This window comes from Macaca mulatta, chromosome 9 (genome assembly GCF_049350105.2).
Source record: "Macaca mulatta isolate MMU2019108-1 chromosome 9, T2T-MMU8v2.0, whole genome shotgun sequence".
Lineage (NCBI taxonomy): Eukaryota > Metazoa > Chordata > Mammalia > Primates > Cercopithecidae > Macaca > Macaca mulatta.
Window position 1 is genome coordinate 108,926,639 of NC_133414.1, and position 21,763 is coordinate 108,948,401.

General features: G+C 37.6%; 1 protein-coding gene and 1 long non-coding RNA gene across 36 annotated transcripts in view; both read left to right on the forward strand.

The window, feature by feature from the left end:
* The window catches only part of LCOR (ligand dependent nuclear receptor corepressor), a 154,076-nt gene that overhangs the window by 57,217 nt on the left and 75,096 nt on the right, over positions 1-21,763 (forward strand). The window lies entirely within an intron of this gene.
* Positions 8,691-14,026, forward strand: LOC144331237 (uncharacterized). Its single transcript, XR_013398224.1, has 2 exons — positions 8,691-10,125; positions 12,818-14,026. It is a non-coding gene; the product is annotated as an uncharacterized LOC144331237 (long non-coding RNA).

Below are 21,763 nucleotides of genomic sequence, written 5' to 3' on the forward strand. Positions count from 1 at the left end.
TTTTAATTGAGAATATTAACCAATATTTGTGGTACCATGATATTTTATAGATTGTTGTGGTAGAAATATCCTCTTAAAAGCCATGTAATCTGTCTTCCACTTTTCAGTGTTTGGTAATTCACTATTTCTCATAGTAGTCTGTCTCTTCTTTGGATAACACTGACTTACTTATTTTTAGTTGATGTACTGGCTCTGTCTTCCTCTAGCTTCCTCTAATTGCTATTCATTTGAGTTTTGTTGTCCTAGATAAGCAGCTCTCAAACTTTTTGGTCTCAGGACCCCTTAAAAATTATTGAGCTCTTTGAAGAGTTATTGTATTAATTATTTTAACTAATAATCAACCTCAGCATATTAAACAACATATTAATGAAAAATTGTTTTTTCCCAAAACAAAAAATAAGTAGGAAAAGGGGCATTGCTTTTACCTCTTTGCACATTTCTTTAATGTCTGGGTTAACAAAAGGTAACTGAATTCTTATATCTACTTTTTCATTAAACTGTAGCATGTGTTATCTTGGTTGAAGTATGTCACAAAAATCCAGCCTGATACAGAAAGTTTGTTGGAAAATATTAAAATAGTCTTTCAGATAATTGTAGATATTTTTCTTTGATACACTAAAACTTGATGAGTAATGGTAGGATTTTTTAGTTAATAAACTTTATTTCTAGAGTAATTTTAGTTTCACAGCAATATTGAGCAGAAAGTAGTGTTCCTATATGCCCCTTCCCACACATGTACAGCTCTCCTCCACTGTTGACTTCTCCATATTACAGTGGTACATTTATTATAGTTGATGAACCTACGATGACACGTCATTATCATCCAAAGTCCATAATTTATATTAGGGTTCACTATTGTTGTTGTATATTCTATGGGTTTTGACACGTGTTGATCATTGTACTGTTGTACAGAATAGTTTCACTGCTCTAAAAATCCTCTGTGCTCTGCTTGTTTATCCCTCCTCTTGCCTAACTCTGGTAACCACTGGTCTTCCTACTGTCTCTATAGTTTTATCTTTTCCAGAATTTTATATAGTTGGAATCCTATAGTATGTAGCCTTTTCAGCTTGGCTTCTTTCACTTAGTAATACACTTTAATGCGTATTACTCCATGTCTCTTTATGGCTTTATAGTTCATTTCTTTTTAGCAATGTCTAGATGTGCCATGTACCATAGTTTATCCATTCACCTACTACAAGACATCTTTGTTGCTTAAAGTTTTGACAGTTATAAATAAAGCTGCTATAAAATTTATGTGCAGGTTTTTCTTTCTTTTTTTTCTTTCTTTTTTTTTTGAGACAGAGTCTCATGCTGTTGCTCAGGCTGGAGTGCAGTGGCACAGTCTCGACTCACTGCAACCTCTGCCTCCCAGGTTCAAGCAATTCTCCTGCCTCAGCTTCCCGAGTAGCTGGGATTACAGGCACGTGCCACCACCCCTGGCTAATTTTTGTATTTTTAGTAGAGACAGGGTTTCAGCATGTTGGCCAGGCTGGTCTCGAGCTCCCAACCTCAGGTCCTCCACCTGCCTCGGCCTCCCAGAGTACTGGGATTACAGGCATGAACTACTGCTCCCAGCCTGTATGCAGGTTTTTATGTGGACATGTTTTCATTTTATTTGAGTAACTACCAAGAAGTGCAATTGCTGTATCTATCATATGATAGGAGTATGTTTAATTTTGTAAGAAACTAACAGTCTTCCAAAGTGGTTGTACAATTTTGCATTTTTGAGAGTTCTGTTGCCCCATGTCTTCACCAGCATTTGGTGTTGTCTGTGTTCTGGATTTTGGCCTTCTGATAGTTGTATGGTTGTATCTCATTGTTGTTTCAATTTTCAGTTCCCTGCAGGCATATGATGTTGAACTTTCATATGCTTACTTGCTTTCTGTATGTCTTTGATGAGGTGTTTGTAGAGGTCGTTTGCCCATTTTTCAATCAGGTTGTTTGTCTTCCTGTTGTTGAATTTTAAGTATCTTGTGTATATTTTGAATAACAGGCCTTTATCAGATGTTTTTTGCAGATATTTTTTTCCCAGTCTGTGGTTTACCTTCTCATTCTCTTGAATGGTAGTTTCTTTTTAATTAATGAATTATTTTAATTGACAAAAATTGTATATATTTATGGTGTCCAACATGTTTTGATACATGTGTACATTGTGTAATGGCTAAATCAAGAGTGGAAGTTTCTTAAGAAATAATGGATTTTTTTTAAAGTGATATAGCTCACAGATATATGATTATTACATATACCATATAACATTTCAGATGTTTATACTGTTAAATATATAATAATTCACCTCATTTGTAATAATTTTGCATAAATTATACAAGTTTGGGGACTTCTGAAGATTCAGGAGGTCAAAACTATTTTCATAATAATTATACTAAGCTGTTATTTGCCTTTCACTCTTCATTCTCTCACTAGTGAAGTTTTCCAGAGGTTATCGTATGTAATTATACCATCACTGACAACTAATGGAATGTGAGTCCATTTTCTGTTTAATTTCAAATACAGCAAATATCAAAGATATAATTTACATAAACAAAAGGTCTTTAGCGGTTTCAGTAATTTTTAAGAGTATAAAGTGATCCTGGGAGCAACATATTTGAAAACTGCTAAAGTAGTATATTTGGATTCCTGTGCAGGGCATAAGCAAGGGGTTCACTTTGTCCAGCGGGGCTCATCCTTTCTCTGTACCTCGGAAGAGAAGAACTTCCTTTGCCAGTGTTTGGATTCCGCCCCCCACCCCCCCACCCCCGCGTCAAACCTTTCTGCAGTGTTTCTAGGACAGCACTTCTCAAACTTTAGTAAACATAAGAATCACCTGATCACCTGGAAAGCTTGTTAAAACCAACATTCTTGAATACCATTTCCAGATATTCTGATTGATTAGGTCTGGGTTGAGGTACAAGAATTTACATTTCTGTGGAACAAGCTGCCCAATGCTGATATGGCAGGTCAGTGGACCACACTTTTGAGTAAGGTCTAGGGTCCTAGTGTTTATGCAAGAGTCTCAGTTTCATTTCTTAAGACCCTTCTGCCCCTGCATGTGTATTAAAACCCAAGTTGCTATGTTACCCATATTAATCAGTGCACTCTCAGCACTGTCCTCCAGATTCTCCATTTCTGGTACATGAGGCATTTCCTACCTACCTTTTCAGCTTAGCTTGATGTGTGTGTTTGTTGGGGAGGGGAGTGGGTATATGTGTGCACTTAACACATATTTTATCCATTATATGTAGTAATAGGACTTTTAAGATGTCTTCACATACTTCTCTGAATAGTTTGTTCCCACCAATAAACCTATCACTGTTCAACTGGAAGTTTCCTGTAAATCTATTTATAGACCTTTTGGGAAAATGCCCTTAAATAAATACCACATTATTTTGGCTTTAGTATATACTTAATTTAAGGAAACGCACTGCTTTACAGTTATTTAGAACATCACTTCTCATTTGAAAATGATAAAGCTTTCAGATTTGGACCCAGTGTGTTTTGAGCCTAGAATGTAACAATACATCTTTTTAAAAATTGCATTCTTAATCGTTTGTTGACTTGTCATTTGTTTCTCTTTTAGCGTTAGAATGTTAAATAGGTTTTGTTTTTGTTTTTGTTTTTATTTTTTTGAGCCAGGGTTTCACTCTGTTTCCCAGGCTGGAGTGCAGTGGCATGATCACAGCTCACTGTACCCTTGACCTCCCAGGCCCTAGTGACCCTCCTGCCTCAGCCTCCCAAGTAGCTGGGATCACAGGCCAGTGCCGCTGCTCCTGGCTAATTGAATCTTTTTTTTTTTTTTTTTTTTTAAAGTAGAGACAAGGTCTCCCTGTGTTGCCCAAGCTGATCTCAAACTCCTGGACTCAAGTGATCCCTGCCTCTGCCTCCCAAAGTGCTGAGATTACAGGTGTGAGCCACCGAACTTGGCTAAATGTTTTTTTAAAAAGGATTTCAGTTAAGAATTTGGGTTGTTCAGGATGAACCGAAAAGAAAAAAAAAGAATTTGGGTTGATCAGGTTTTACTTAAAGTTCTAATTATAGGATACTTTAGATTTTATTTTATATTTTTGTTAAAAAGGATGCCCTGTTTTAATATTTCTTGATATGTTTCCCTTAATGATTTTAAAGATTGTATTTGTTTTTTGAGATAGAGTCTGGAGCGCAGTGGCTCTCTCTCAGCTCACTGCAACCTCCCCCTTCCAGGTTCAAGCGATTCTTGTGCCTCAGCCTCCCGAGTAGCTAGGACTAGGGGCGTGCACCCCCATGCCCTGCTAATTTTTTTATTTCTAGTAGAGATGAGGTTTTACCATGTTGGCCAGGCTGGTCTCGAGCTCCTCACTTCAAGTAATCTGCCCCACTTGGCCTCTCAAAGTGCTGGGATTACAGGTATGAGCCACCGTGTCCGGCTAAAGACTTTGTCATATATCATTCTAGTTCTTTATATTTGCTTTGTTGAACTGCACTCAGAACTTCAATAATCAGTTCATCACCACGTAAGAGGTATACAGGTTGAGTGTCTCTTATTCCAAATGCTTGGAACCAGAATTGTTTTGGATTTTGGAATATTTGAGTTATGCTTACCAGTTGAGCATTTCTATTTTTTTTTTTTTTTGAGACGGAGTCTCGCTCTGTTGCCCAGGCTGGAGTGCAGTGGCCAGATCTCGGCTCACTGCAAGCTCCGCCTCCCGGGTTCACGCCATTCTCCTGCCTCAGCCTCCCGAGTAGCTGGGACTACAGGTGCCCACCACCTCGCCCGGCTAGTTTTTTGTATTTTTTAGTAGAGATAGGGTTTCACCGTGTTAGCCAGGATGGTCTCGATCTCCTGACCTCGTGATCCGCCCGTCTCGGCCTCCCAAAGTCCTGGGATTACAGGCTTGAGCCACCGCGCCCGGCCCCAGTTGAGCATTTCTAATCCGAAATCCTCCAATGAGCATTTCCTTTGAGGATCATGACGATGCTAAAAAAGTTTCAGATTTGGGAGTATTTTGGATTTCAGATTTTCAGATTAGGGATTCTTAACTCATACTGTTTAGTTTATAATATTCTTCCCAAAAACGTTCAACAACTTATAGTATTCTCTTTTAGCTGTAATGACATTCTTTCTAATAATTGCAGATTCAGAGAAGAATATATGACACTTAGGACTTACTGATTGCTTAGGGTCCTTGTATAAATCTAATTTGGGTGGTTTTTTCCTTAAAAGCATTGCCTTGTACTTACCAACCTTAAGAGATTTTACTGGATTGTTTGTCTAATCTTTAATGCCATCTGTAAACTCTCTACATCTTTTCCTGAGCACTTGGAATAATTAGACTAGATCCTGAGGTATCCTACTGCTTCCACATCTCCAGTCAAAAGTACCCATATATTCTTATCTTTAAACCAGTACTCTAATCATATAACTTTACATTCTTTTACTCAGCAAATTGGGAACTAAAGATACGCTACAGTATTCTGAAAGTGTGACTATTAGTTGTAACTTTAATAAATAGAGCAAGAAAACTGTGACAAAAATAGATTGATTTGATCCTTCAGGGCCTCCAAGTGTGGTCCCTGGGCCCCTGGTGGTTCCTGAGACTCCTTTAGGAATCAGAAAGGTCAAAATTCTTTTCATGATGATATTAACGTGTCATTTCCCCTTTGCACTGTGTTGACAGTTGTACTGATATGGAAGAAGTGATGATGGGTAAAATTGCTCTGGTGCACAAATTAAGACAGTGGCACCAAACTTTTATAGTAGTCATTGTAGTCTTTCACTGCCTTGCACTCAATAGTATGTGCCAGTTTTACCTAAGAATGCCCACAATGAAGCAATAAAAATATACTACTTTTACTAAATCATAAGCCTTGGGGTTCCTTAATATTTTTTGCAATGCAGTTGGAAATATGCATAAAAGCACTTAAGTGATCGAGTTGCAAGCTAAACTAGCTACTTTTTTTTTTTTTTTTGAGACGGAGTCTTACTCTCACTCAGGCTGTAGTGCAATGGCGCCATCTCAGCTCACTGCAACCTCTGCCTCCTGGGTTCAAGCAGTTCTCCTGCCTCAGCCTCCCGAGTAGCTGTGATTACAGGTGTTCACCCCCACATCCAGCTAATTTTTGTATTTTTAGTAGAGACAGGGTTTCATCATGTTGGCCAGGCTGATCTCGAACTCCTGACCCCAGGTGATCCACCCACCTCAGCCTCCCGGAGTGCTGGGATTATAGGCATGAACCACCACACCTGGCCTACTTTTTTCATAGAATACCATTTTACTTGGAAGAATATCTGACGAACTGTGGTTATTCAGATTTCAGTATTTAGCAAACATTGTCTTAAAAATGAATGAAGTGGGCCAGGTGTGGTGGCTGATTCCTGTAATCCCAGCACTTTGGGGGGCCGAGGTGGGCGGATCGTGAGGTTAGGAGTTTGAGACCAGCCTGGCCAACATAGTGAAACCATGTCTCTACTAAAAATACAAAAATTAGCCAGGCTTGGTGGTGGCCACCTGTAATCCCAGCTACTCAGGAGGCTGAGGCAGGAGAATCGCTTGAACCCGGGAGGCAGAGGTTGTAGTGAGCCAGATCATGCCACTGCCCTCTAGCCTGCGTGACAGAGCAAGACTCCACCTCTATAAAAAAAAAAAAAAAAAAAAAAAAAAAGTTGTCAATTTCATCTTCCAAGAAAAAAAAAAATAGAATATTGGAAAACTTAAATCCACCACTGCGGGCATGAGAACTTCCCTTAAAAGACCTTTCTGATAGGATCAGTAGTGATATTAACAAGTGTAATTTTTTTTTTTTTTTTTGGTGTTATATTGTGTGATGAAATATGTCAACATTTGGAAAATGCACATACCTCAGTGAGTTAATGCTTTCCAAATGACTAATAATGATGTTACAGATAAACATTGGTCAAGTGCAAAATAGACTGATGGATTTTTTGTGTAAGAGAAATTGTGTTTTTTAAATTAAGTTGTAGTAAAACCATTTTTGTGTACAGTTGTATGAATTTTACCACATATGTAAATTTGTATACCCAATACCACAACTAAGAAACAGAATAGTTTTATGACCTGAAAAAGTTCCCTGTGCTGTCTTTTCTAATTGCCCCACCCAAAACCTCTGGCAGCCTCTGATCTATTCATTTGCTATAGTTAAGTTTTTTAGAGAATGTCATATAAATGGAATCATACACTATGTAACCATTTGAGACTGGCTTCGTTCACTCAACATGTATTTGAGAGTAATCCAAGTTGTATCTTCCGATATTTCACTCCCTTTTAAATAATTAAAATTCACCTTTTTTTTTTTTTTTTTTGAGACAGAGTCTCGCTCTGTCGCCCAGGCTGGGGTGCACTGGCCGGATCTCAGCTCACTGCAACTCCGCCTCCTGGGTTTACGCCATTCTCCTGCCTCAGCCTCCTGAGTAGCTGGGACTACAGGCGCCCGCCACCTCGCCCGGCTAGTTTTTTGTATTTTTTTTTTTTAGTAGAGGCGGGGTTTCACCGTGTTAGCCAGGATGGTCTCGATCTCCTGACCTCGTGATCCGCCCGTCTCGGCCTCCCAAAGTGCTGGATTACAGGCTTGAGCCACCGCGCCCGGCCGCACCATTTGAGCCATTTTAAGGTGTGTATAATTCAGTGACTTTTAGTATATTCACAGTGTTTTACAACCATTACACTAATTGTATAGCATTTTGATCACCCCCAAAAGATAGACCATACCTATTACATAGTCACTTCTATTTCCATATTTCCTCCATAATATCTTTTATGTCTGTCAATTTTCCTGTTCTGGACATTTCATATAAATGGAATCATACAATATACAGCCTTTTGTATCTGGCTTTCATTTAGCGTATTTTTGAAGTTCATCCATGTTGTTGTATGTATCAGTACTCATTCGTGTTGTCAGCTCAGGTTGCCGTAACCAAAATACCACAGGCTTAGTGGCTTAAACCGCAGATACTTACTTACTTACAGTTCTGAAGGCTGGAAGTACAGATCAAGGTCCATCTGTATTTGTTTCTGCTGAGAGGCCTCTTCTGGCTTGTAGGTAGCTACCTTCTCACTTTAACCTCACACAGCCTTTTGTCTGTGCTTATACAGGGAGGCAGCACAAGTGATCTTGAGCGTGTGTGCACTTTCTCTGGTTTCTGTCCTAACAAGGACACTAATTCTGTCAGATCAGGGACCCACCCTTCTGACGTTATTTCATCTTTGTTGCTTCCTTAGAGACCTTGTCTCCACATATAGCCACACTGGGGTTAGGGCGTTAACATGAATTTTGGGAGTAACATAAATTTTGAGTCCTTAACCAGTTCCTTTTTATGGTTGAATAATATTCCATTGGATGGTTATACTCCATTTTGTTTATCCATTCTTTAGTTGGTGGACATTTGAGTGTTTCCACTGTCAGATTATTATGAATAATGCTGCTGTGAACATTCATGTATGACTTTTTGAACACCTGTTTTCATTTCTCTTGAGTATATACTTAGGAGTTTCCGGAATGCTGGGTCATTTGGTAATTCTATTTTTAACTTTTTGAGAAACACCTAACTTGTTTTCCAGAGCATCTGCACCATTTTGCATTCCCACCAGCAATGTGTGAGGGTTCTCATTTCTTCACTTCCTTTACCAACACTCGTTATTTTCTTGGTATGTGTGTGGTTTTTTGTTTTGTTTTGTTTGGGACAGAGTCTTGCTGTGTCGCCCAAGCCGGAGTGGCAGTGGCATGATCCTAGTTCAGTGTAACTTTGAACTCCTGGAGTGAAGTGATCCTCCCACCTCAGTCTAGGACTACGTACCACATCTGGCTGACCTTTAAAATATTTTGTAGAGAACGGGTCTGGCTGTGTTGTGCAGGCTGATTTCAAACCCCTGGCCTCAAGCAATCTTCTCACCTCCACTTCCCCAAAGGACTGTAAGTGTGAGTCACCCCTGCCCAACCTAAAACTGATTTTCTTATGCTGATCTTGTATTCTACAACCTTGCTGAACTTGTTTATTAGGTTAATGGTAGTGTTTTGAAGATTCTTGAGAATTATGTATATATAAAATCATGTCATCTATAAAAGTAGTTTTACTTCTTCCTTTCCAATTTTGATGCCTTTTATTTCTTTTTCTTTTTTCTAACCACCCTTGCTAGAACTTCTAGACAGTGTTGAGTAGAAATGGTAAGATCAGACATCCTTGCCTATTTTTGATATTAGGGGAAAGCTTTCAGTCTTTTGCTGTTGAGTATGTTAGCTGTTTCATAACCAGGGTTATGAAAAAGCTCCTCTCTATTCCTAGATTGTTGAGTGTTTTTATCATGAAAAGATGTTGGACTTTGTCCAGTGCTTTTCCTATGTCAATTGAGATTATCAGGTTTCTCTTTTCCCCACTTTATTCTGTTAATATGGTGACTTTTTTTTCAACTAATTGATTTTTGTATGTTGAACCAGCCTTGCATCTCTGGGATAGTTCCATGATAGATGGTCATATGCTGCTCAGTTTGGTTTGCTAGTATTTTGTTGAGGATTCTTGCGTCTGTATTTGTGAGGGAGATTGGTCTGTAGTTTTCTTATGATGATGTCTGTCTTTGCTATCAGAGTAATACTAGATTTACAGAATGAGTTTGAAAGTATTCACCCCTCTTCTCTTTTTTTGGAAGAATTGGAGGAAGGATTGATGTTCTTCTTTAAATGTTTGGTAGGATTCACCAATGAAGCCGTATGGTCCTGGGGTTTTTTTTGTTGGAAGTTTTATTACAGTTTTCATCTTTTTACTTGTTACAGGTCTTTTCAGTTTTTTAGTTGAGTCAGTTTTGGTAGTTTCTAGAGGTTTATCCATTCATCTAGATTATCTAATTTGTTGGCATACAATAGTTCATAGTATTCTCTTGTAATCTTTTTTATTTCTGTAAGATTGTAAAGATGTCCCCAGTTTTATTCCTGATTTTAGTAAATTGAGTCTTCTTTCTTCTTTTTTCTTGGTCTGTCTAGTTAAAGGTTTGTCAATATTGATTTTTTTTCAAGAAACTTTGGGTTCATTGATACTGATTTTTGTCTTGACTCTTTTTTTTTTTTTTTGAGACAAGGTCTCACTCTGTCGCCCACCCTGGAGTGCAGGCAGTTCTTCCTCAGCCTCCTGAGTAGCAGGGATTACAGGTGCACGCCACTACGCCCAACTAATTTTTGTGTTTTTAGTAGAGACGGATTTTTACCATGTTGGCCAGGCTAGTTGCGAACACCTGACCTCAGGTGATCCACCCGCCTCAGCCTCCCACAGTGCTGGGATTACAGGCGTGAGCCACCGCACCTAGCCTGTAGTTACTTTTTTGAGTAACTATTTAAGAATGTATTGTTTAATTTCCACATATTTTTAAATTTTTCAGTTTTCCTGTTATTGATTTCTAACTTAATTGCATTGTGGTTGGAAGAGATACTTTGTGTGATTTCAGTCTTTTGAAATTTACTGAAAATTTTTTTTGTGGTCTAACATATGTGCTACCCTGGAAAGGATGTTCCAGTGCACTTGAAAAGAATGTGTATTCTGCTGCTGTTGGTTGGAGTGTTCAGCATATGTCTTTTAGGTCTAGTTGCCTAACAATGTTGTTTAAGTCTTCTTTTTCCTTATGTATCTTTTGCTTAGTTGTACCACCCATTATTGAAAGTAGGGTGTTGAAGTCTCTAGCTATTATTGTTGAACCATTTCTTCCTTCAAGTCTGTCAGTTTTTGCTTCATAGAATTTGGGGCCGTGTTGTTAGGGGCATATATGTTTTTAATTCTTAAATGTTATTGATTGATTGACTCTTAACATTATATTATGTCCTTTGTCTTTTTAAGTAGTTTTGTCTTAATGCCTTTCTTAGTCCACTTGGGCTGCATAAGTGGCTTATAGAAAAAACAATTTATTTCTCACAGTTCTGGAGGCTGGGAAGTTCAAGATGAAGACACAAACAGATTTGGTATGGTGAGGGGCCGCTTTCTGGTTCATGTATGACTGTCTTTTCCTATGTTCTCATATGACCAAAGGATGAGGGATCTCTTGGTGCCTCTTTTATAAGGGCACTAATCCCATTTATGAGGGCACTGACCTTATTTTCCTAATCAGCTTCCAAAGGCCCCACTTCTTAATACTATCACCTTGGAGGTGATAGGATTTCAACATATGAATTTTTGGGGGGACTCCAACATTTAGACCATCGCAGTGCCTATTTTGTCTGATACTAGTATAGCCACTCCATTTCTTTTTTGGTTACTGTTTGCATGGGCTTTTTCTTTTCTTTCACCTTCAACCTCTTTGTATTCTTAGATCTAAATCAAATGTCTTGTGTACAGAATATTGTTGGATAATGCTTTTTAAATTCATTCTGCCCATACATGCCTTTTAATTGGAGGCTTTACTCCATTTACATGTAATGTAATTGCTGATAAGAGGGGACATTTGCCATTTTGTATTTCTTTCTGCCTGTCTTATATCAGTTTTGTTCAAGCCCTCCATGACTGATTTTTGTGTTACATAGATATTACCATTTTTATTCCCTTCTCATTTCTTTTACTACATAATAGTTATTTTCTTAGTGTTTGTCCTGGGGATTATAATTAACACCTTCATTTGTAGCAGTCTATTTTGAATTAGTAACAACTTAGTTTCAATAGTATATAAAATAACTTTGCTGCTATATAGCTGTCCCCCCCTCCAATAAATCTTTATGCATTTTTGTCCATCAACACAGAGTTATAATTATTGTTGTGTGTAGTCTTTTAAATCATAGGGAACAAAAGAGGTGTTAACAGACTGAAAACATAACCTCTCTGCCTTCTTTCCTTCCTAACACTTTATAATATAATGCCTCTAATATGCTTTCAGATATTATTCTAAATAATTTACAAATACTTGTCTAATCACATTATAAATTTATATCCAAGGAAAGTGAGGTGTGAAGAAGACAAATAAATTGTCCAAGATTTGGCCAGGCGCGGTGGCTCATGCCTGTGATCCCAGCACTTTGGGAGGCTGATACGGGCAGATCACAAGGTCAGGAGTTCTAGAACAGCCTGGCCAATATGGTGAAACCCCATCTCTACTAAAAATACACAAATTAGCTGGGCATGGTGGTGGGCGTCTGTAGTCCCAGCTACTTGGGAGGCCGAGGCAGGAGAATCACTTGAACCCAGGAGGTGGAGGTTGCAGTAAGCCAAGATCGCGCCACTGTACTCCAGCCTGAGTAACAGAACAAGACTCCATCTCAGGAAAAAAAAAAAAAAAAATTATCCAAGGTCATAGAGCTTTTAAAAGGCAGAATCAGATATTTGAACCCAGGTGATCTGGCTTCGTAATTCACGTTCTTAACCACTACATCTCACTTCCTAGAGTTGTAGTACTCCTTTTATTACACTACAACAGTGAATGTAAAATTCAGTTGGATACATAAAACGTACATTCATGTTGAAAATGAAGGAAAAATAAAGTGAAAAATACTGGGAATCATTTGGGAGGAAAGATAACAGTTGGAAGGGACTTTCGAACTATGGCCTGGAAGACCACATAGGATCAAGACTGTTGATATTTGAGATAACTTTTTTTTTTTTTTTGGTAATGGAGTCTTGCTTTGTCACCCAGGCTGGAGTGAAGTGGTGCGATCTTGGCTCACTGCAGCCTCCACCTCCTGGGGGTTCAAGTGATTCTCCTGTCTCAGCCTCCTGAGCAGCTGGGACTACAGACGCTCACCACCACGCCCAGCTAATTTTTGTATTTTTAGTAGAGATGGGGTTTGACCATGTTTGCCAGGATGATCTTGATCCGTTGACCTCGTGATCCGACCTCCTTGGACTCCCAAAGTGCTGGGATTACAGGCATGAGCCACCGCATCTGGCCTGAGAGTACATTTTAGAAGGAACAAGGTGAAGAGAAGGATGAAGACACAGAAAATCAAGGCCTGCTTGAGAAGCAGATTGTTCTTGAAGGACCTTGAAAAGGAGTGTTGAAAAGATTCACTTTTGGAAGAATTTGGAAGCCAGACGAGCAGTTTGAATTTTATTATGCAGGCAGTAGCTAATCGTTGAACATTTTTGAGTAGGGGAGAACTATTAAGAATTTTGTATATAAATCTGAGAGCTGACTCAAACTTTGGTACAGTTTAAAATTTTCTAATGCATCCTTCAATTGGGGCCAGACTGAGGGTTTATCTTTTGTACTGCAATATATTATGGTGTATTAGAAGTGTGGTAAAAAGTAATGATTTTTAAAATATATAAATTAGATATATTTAGATGTGTTTGATTATATTAAAAGGAATCGGTTTCCTTTCAGAGTCCTCTCGTATGACATTTGGAATGGGGTAAGATGTGTCTTTATTTTAATAACACTGCCATATATAACAGTTCAGATCAGCTAGTATTTTTTGAGTACTTACCATCAAGTTGTTTGCTAGATGGTAAAGATAGAACAGTAAAAAAGACCTGATCTTAATTTTCAGTCTCTTTTTCTTTCTAATCTTTAAACATTGGAATGCTCCAGTGTTTGGTCCTGTTCCTTCCTTTCCTTAACTTAATATGATCTTACCTCGTTCTAAAGCTTTAAATTCTATCTGTACCTTACTGATTGCCAATTTTATATTGCCCCATCTCAGTGTCTCCCTTTTAACTTCCCAGTCACCTGTTCGGTTGCCTTCTTCATAGATCTACTTTGATTTCTAAGTAGCATCTCAGACTTATCTCCAAAACTGAACTAAATCTCTGTCTGCCAAACATTTATGCTCCAGTCTTCTCCATCCTAGAAAGTTAGACTACCATTTACTCAGTTCACAGACCAAAAGCCTAAGTGTCATTTTCCCTCACAGTCCACATCAGCACATCATCAAGCAAGTTGGTTTTATCTTTGATGTGTACCCTCTATGTAGTCACTGCCCTCTACCTCCATTGCTACCACTACCTCTTGCCAAGGCTGTTGTCATAATAGTCTCCTAATACTTTATCCAATAATCTGTTCTCTGTACAGCTACCTGGTAATCTTAAACAATATGTATCTGATTATTTTATCTCTACCACTACCTAAATATAAAACTTCAGTGGATTTCTATTAAAATTCAAAATCCAGTCTCCTCACTGCTATATGATCATACCTCTAAATCTCTTACCTCATCTTGTACTGCCCATCTTAATCACCTTGCTGACCATCCCCTCTTTCTTACTAATTCTCAATATACTATACTTCATACCTTAACTACCTCAGTGCCGTTCACTCTGCCTAGAACACACATGTGTCTCCATGTGGCTTGCTCCCTCACTTCATTGAGTGCTCAGAAATGTTACCTCCTTTGCCTGTAATCCCAGTGTTTTGGGAGGCTAAGGCAGAAGGATCGCTTGAGACCAGGAGTTTGAGACCAGCCTGGGCAACATAGCAAGACTCTGTCTCTAAAGAAAAAATTAAAAATAAGCTAGCTGTTGTGATGCATGCCTGTGGTCCAAGCTGCTCAGGAGGCTGAGGCAGGAGGATTGCTTGACCCCAGGAGTTGAGGTTACAGTGAGCTACGATTGTGCCATTACAACCCAGCCTGGGCAACAGAAAGACTCTGTCTCTAAAAACTAAAAAGAAAAAAAATCTTGCCTCCTAGATAATTTTTTTCTCAGCTCTCTAAATGCTCTCTTCACAGCTTTGTACAATAGCACTTATATGGATGTTACTGACATTTCTGGTATTTAGAGGCGTGTGGGATAAGGAGGGATCTCACTATTACCGTATAGTCATACCTTATGTCATTGACTTTTTAAATTCAGAAATGTATTAAGACTGAAATACTTATCTCAAATAGAGTTCACCGCTTGTGAGGAATGGGGGGAAATATGAGTAACTTTAATTTCTTTTCAGTAAATTACTTGCAAAGTAATTTTATTAGCTTTATTATTATTATTACCATTTTTTTTTTGAGACAGATTCTCTGTCTGTTGCCCAGACTGAAGTGCAGTGGCATGATCTCAGCTCAGTGCAACCTCCGCCACACAGGCTCAAGCGATTCTCCCGCCTCAGCCTCCTGAGTAGCTGGGACTACAGGCACATGCCACGAAGCCTAGCTAATTTTTGTATTTTTAATAGAGGCAGGGTTTTACCATGTTGGCCAGGCTGGTCTCGAACTCCTGACCTCAGGTGATCCACCCACCTCGGCCTCCCAAAATGCTGGGATTACAGACATGAACCTTGACACTCGGCCCATAGTAATTTTAAAACAATACAGAGTTATTGAGATCTCCACACACCAAAGATAATAAATGCATCTCCTAACAGTATAAAGCTCCCGCAAGCATGCTAGTTCTAGGTTGGGGCTAACTCTGGAAAGAAGAGAGTAAATGGACAAAAGAATAGGGAGAGGATGGGAAGGGATAGAAAAGGAATCCCCACCTTTCCAACCCTAAGAACTTTCAAAGTTTAGTTTTTATCTCTGTTCTTTCAACTGTAGAAATTTCCATTTTAGGTAAAGTGAAGGAAAACATTCAGCTTATAATTTTGTTTTTACTTAGTTAACTCCATTATTCCCAAGGAATAGGAGGTCTTCCTTTAAACTTCCACTGAAGTAGAGAAAGAGAAAGAGAGAGACAGAGAGAGAGAGAAGCAAAAAAACCCAAAAGAATGCTTACCTCTCACACTGTAATTTGTACTTTTGGTATCTTTGAGAAAAAAATGTGATGTAAAAAAGAGATTATGGATTCAGTAGTGCTTTTTAAATGAATACATATTTAAACATATTTAAATATTTAACACATCCTGTTTTGTAGCAGGATGTGTTAAAAAAGAGTAGTTAGTGGCTATATAAGCACATTTTTATTTAATTTACAAACAGTGCTCATATGGATTTACCGACCTTGTAATGACGGGATTGTGGCCTATGGATTGTGAACTGATGTAATTGACTCATTCCTAATCAACCTCAGATTTGCATTTAAATGGTTTCTTTCTAAGCATAGTTAACCTAGACAGTTTGATATACTAGAAAAAATGCAACAAAACTGTCCTTGTATTTCCAAAGACTTAATCTGACCTAGCTACTCACTACCTCTGTGATTTTGGTAACTTATTTAATACCTTTAAATCTCATTTATGGCATTATGTATGTAAATACTGTATTCTGATAATGTTCTAACTACTCAGTATATCTTTCTTTTCCCTCCTTAATGTATTAATACCATTGTTTTTCAGTACTTTATCTGTTTTATTTTATTTCTATCTTCACTATGATTACAGCTTTCCACAAAAAAAGTTTGCTGCCCTCTCTTCGTGGGCCAGCAAAGAGAGCCCTTAATTATGTTCTGGTTTTGGTCCATAGATACAGGGAACCTAGTTGAGCTGGAGCAGAAAGCCATCTTTTTTTTTTTTGTCAGATATCTATTATCCTTCTATTATTTCTGTTTTTTCAAGTCTTCAGCGTGCCTGATACACAAAACAGAGTCCTTGTAAAATCTCCAGCCTCTCAATTATAATGATGTAGGAATTTAAAAGAATGTATTTGCATTCATCCAACAAATATTTATTGAGCATTTACTTGAGAATGGTAGTTTAAAGAACAGGCTGATGTTAAAAGATGGATAAACTCCAATTCTTTGCTCAAAATCGAGTGGATTAAATACCAAAAAAGAGTGTAGTTTATAAATAGTACAACTTGAGTACTGATGAGGATGTTCCTAACTTTGCCTGGGGCTTATGGGGTGAGATGGGTGATACCTTAGAATTAGATTGAGGGTTGCAGGAAGAACACTGTAGGCTGAGGCGATATTGTGCTCAAATGGCATGGAAGCACTGACTGTGTATTGTGACTGATCAGTACGGCCAGAGCATAATGTATGTATACAGAATATGGTAGTAGGAGAGACTGAAAAGGTAATTTGGGGTCAGAACCTATAATGATCATGCATGGCATCCAGAAATTTGAAATCTTCACTGTTGTCAGTGGAAAGCTATCAAATGTTTTTAAAACCTAGAAAGAATGATGCTTTAGCAGCAGCATGAAGGGTGGATTCTGGTGGTAGAGATGGTGGTGTGGGGGAATACTAAGATAAATTAAAAATTAAGAGATGTTATTAATAGGTAGTGTGATGAAATGAAAAGAGCCTGGGCTTTAGAATCACAGGCATGGTTTTAAATCTAGGTATTGGCTTTTGCAGTTGAGAATGAATTGGCTGCTTTGATTTGCAGTTTTGTTTTGTTTTGTTTACATGTTCCAGGTAGTAATAGTACTTGTTTTACAGTGTTCTTCTGAAGATTTTGTTATGGGCATGAAGCACCTGCTGTAGTGCTTGCCTGATACCAAATAAGGGTGCAGTTAATGATAACTGTCATTATTATTAAGATGAGTGACATTTATAATTGTTAAGGTAAAAAATAGTGAAAACCTGAATGAATTTAAGGATGGAAAAGAGAGAACAGATTGGGAAGAATCTTTCTGAAGTAAAATGAATAGGACTCAATTACTGGAATACTTGGTGATTTATGGAAAGAATGGAATTGTGACTAACTAAAGTCTCTATCTAACCTGAATAACTTGGGGGGAAGGTGTTCGTGATGCCATTTTCCTGGTAAGGAATACAGAATACAGGAGGAATCTGTGATTGAGATGAAGGAAAGGAGTAAAATGATTTTGATTTGGTGGGCGTTTTTAGGTATTTAGGAGATTTTGGTGATAATATGAAGTAGGAAATTAGAAATTTGGTCTTAGGGCAAGAAATAAAGGATTGGAGAGTTATAATTATCTGCGTAGTGGTGGAAAAGCATGTTAATTTTGACTCTTTGACTAGAATTATAAATATCTTAATGGCAGGGCATATTTTTAAACATAACCGCTGTATCCCCACACTGCTGAGCTCTATGTAAACACTTGATTAGTTCTTATTAAATGTGAGATTTAAAAAATAATATCCTTGATGGCTTTGTGAATAGAAAAGATAATGCAGTTACTTTGATTTTTAACTTTTAAATGTTCACTTTATTTAAATTTATAAACTTAAAACGTAGTTCTCTCTAAATACGGATCTTATTCTGTAACTAATTTTAACAAACTTTTGAGAAATATCTTAATTTAACTTCTTAAAACATTTAAATCTGTAAGTGTAAATTAAATTTATTTTCTCTGTAACTATTTAATAAAACCTTAGCTACTTAAGTAAATCTTGTAAATCTAATATTTTAAAATTGTAAATGTAAACATTGTTAAGTTTTTGTGAGTATTCTTATTCAGGATGCAAACTTAGTAAAATTTCAGCTTAAAATCATAAAGTCTAAATCAGCTATTCAAGTATACATTTTAAATTAGAATTACAAGACTGGCTCTACTGGGCCAGATTTTCTTAAAACATTACAAATATATTTACCAAATAGGCATAAAGTATCTATTTTGTAAACAGCTTTATTGAGACATAATTTACATACCTTGCAGTTCACCTATTTTAAGTGTACAGTTCACCAATTTTTATTATAGTCACAGAATTATGCAACCATCACCACCGTCTAATTTTAGAATATTTCCTTTAATGCGAAAAGAAATGTGTTGCCCATTTGCAATTATTTTTTCATTTTCACTCAGCCATAGGAAACCACTAATGTACTTTCTTCTATCCATAGATTTGCTTTTTCAGTACATTTTATATCAATGGACTCATAGTATGTGGTCTTTTGTTTCTGTCCTTTTTTCACCTAACACAATGTGTTTTGAGACTTATTCATCCATATTATAATTTTATTCCATTGTATGGATATACCACATTTTGTTTATCACAGATTACCTCTTAATATACAATACTTAAAATTTTAGTTCTTTTAAATCATCCTATACTTGGTTCTTTTTTTAAAAAAAGAAACCTGAAAATAAGTAAATGAATCTTTTGTAAGTTAGACAAAAATGCAATAGAATAAACCCAAAGAAATGGATAATTGAAAAAAATTAGAGCAAAATTTAATGAAATCAGTGATATAATAGAGAAGATCAAAGTAGATTTTTAAAAGAAAAAAAAAATAAAAAAGCTGATAGGATTGATCAAGGAATAAAAGAAACAAAAATAGTACGAAAATGAAGACTGACCACATATTAGAGAGTAAAAGACAAGGTATTTATAGCAGCCTGCCATTAGTTTTTATATAAACAGTCTTTTCCCTTTTCAGGAGATCTTTATTCCCAATCATATTTTTCTTAATGGAACTACTTTGGATAACCCTTACCCCCCCCCCCCCCCCAGAGTGAATGGCTGTTCTACTTCCAAAATCAGAGAATATCTGTAAATGTCTTTTATCAATATTCATAAGCAACACATTGTCTACATTTTTCCTCTAGGATTTTGTAAATACTGCTTCATAGGCTTTTTTTTTTTTTTTTAAACTTTCTTTTTTCTGTTTTAAGAGTTGGGGTCCGCCAGGCACAGTGGCTCACGCCTGTAATCCCAGCACTTTGGGAGGCTGAGGCGGGCGGATCACGAGGTCAGGAGATTGAGACCATCCTGGTTAACACAGTGAAACCCCTTCTCCACTAAAAATACAGAAAATTAGCCGGGCGTGGTGGTGGGTGCCTTGTAGTCCCAGCTACTCGGGAGGCCGAGGCAGGAGAATGGTGTAAACCCAGGAGGCGGAGCTTGCAGTGAGCTGAGATCGCGCCACCTCACTCCAACCTGGGTAACAGAGCAAGACTCTGTCTCAAAAAAATATATAAAAAGTAAAAAAATAAATAAAAAAAGAGATGGGGTCTCCCAGTGTTGCCCAGATCAAACTCCTGGACTCAACCAATCCTTCCACTTAAGCTTCCCAAGTAACTGGGACTACAGGTGTGTGTCACCACATACCATACCCAGCTCTCCATAGATGTTTAGCATTTACATTTACCAGTGAAATGACTGGTAGTCTAGATCTCTTTCCTCTTATTTTAAGTAAAATTAAGTGAAATATTTTCCATATTTGGAGCTTGTAAATTTTTATTGTTGAAATTCAGATATTTTACCAGGAGAGTCTACATGTGTAGCTTCCCCTCCAACCCCCAGTTGCTGCCCCAGTATTTCATGGAGCCCATCAGATAAGAAGACTCAAGTCAGTAATCAACATTAGGAAGTTTTTGTTTCCTTTTCCTTCTTTAAACTTTTTTTTTTTAATTTAAATTTTTAAAATGTTCATTCTTTGCCTTTTCTTGTTCTAAAAATCCTGTTTTACAGATATCGCACGTCTGGCCACCTCATCTCTAATCTTTTTATCATGATGTATGTGTCTTTGACACTTTACTATACAATATTAGGGCATTTCATCTTTCCTTCCTTCCATCCGTTCCTCTATCCGTCCGTCAGTCCACCTTCTTTCAGTGGTCTCGCTCTGTTGCCCTGGCTGGAGTGCAGTGGCGCAGTCTCGGCTCACTGCAGCTTCCATCTCCTGGGCTCAAGTGATCTTCCACCTCCTTGGCTCAAGTGATCTTCCCACGTCAGCCTCCCAGGTAGCTGGGACTACAGGTGTGTGCCACCACCCTGGGCTAATTTTTTGTACTTTTTGTAGAGACGGAGTTTTACCATGTTGTCCAGACTGATAGTAGGACATTTCTTAAGTTGATTTTCTAAATTGCTATTTTGTTGTGTATTTTTCTACTTAATTCTGTTTGGTAATTTTAGTAATTTTTCTCCTTCCCCCAAGCATTTGTTGTCTGCTCTTTTATTCAGAGCTCTTTACTCTTTAAAAAAAAGGAAAAAAAAAAAACTATTCCTCCCTGGCCTCAATAAAATTAGTATGTATAATTTTTCTTCAAGTTCTACTGTTTTTGTCTTCATTAATTCTGTTTCAGTTTGGGCCCATTAGTTGTGATTAAAGTGCTACTTCTCTTTGGTATATCTGACCAGGTTTCGTCATCAGTTCTTGTGCTGGGTAATTCTGAGAGTGGTAAGTGAGCCAACAAATAGGGTTCATCATAGTGCATCATCTGGGAGAATGTGCTCAGGAGGAGAGGAAGGATTATTAATGAATGTAGTTCTCTAATAATGAAATGAATCACCAGGGGTAGTAAGGGGAAGAGAAGCCTGAATGGTCATTGTTCATTATCTATAGAAGTTCATCTGGTCTTTGATTTAATAACACACTGAGATAGTTGGAGTGTCAATTAAAAAGAATTGATTACCTTAATTACCTTGGATAGAATATAAAAGATTGTATAATCTAGTGCTCTAAAATTATTACCACAATTACTATTGTACCAACCCAGTACTTTCACTTTGTGACTGACTTGGTGTGAAGCTCAGTGTGGTGGTGGCATCAAGTCACACATTCTGAGTTTTAAGCAAACAACTCCAGATAATATCATTTGCCTCTTTGTTTATTAGGACACTAATTGATTATTATTGCCAGCAAGCACTTTTGAACTGATACTTTGTAAAATATAATACAGTCATGTGTTGCTTAACAATGGGGATGCATTATGAGAAATACATCCTTAGGCAGTTTCATCATTTTTCAAACATTGTGAAGTATACTTTCACAAACCTAGGTAATATAGCCTACTACATACCTGTGCTGTTTGGTATAGCCTGTTGCTGCTAGCCTACAAACCTGTACAGAATATTACTGTACTGAATACTGTAGGAAATACCACCATTGTCACACAATATCATTGTCACACAGTGGTAAGTATTTGTGTATCTAAACATAGAAAAGGTACAGTAAAAATTGTCACACCTGGATAGGGCACTTACCATGAATGGAGAGTGCAGGACTGGAAGTTGCTCTGGGTGAGTCAGTAAGTGGTAAGTGAATACGAAGGCCTAGAACATTGCTCTACACTACTGTTGACTTATAAATAC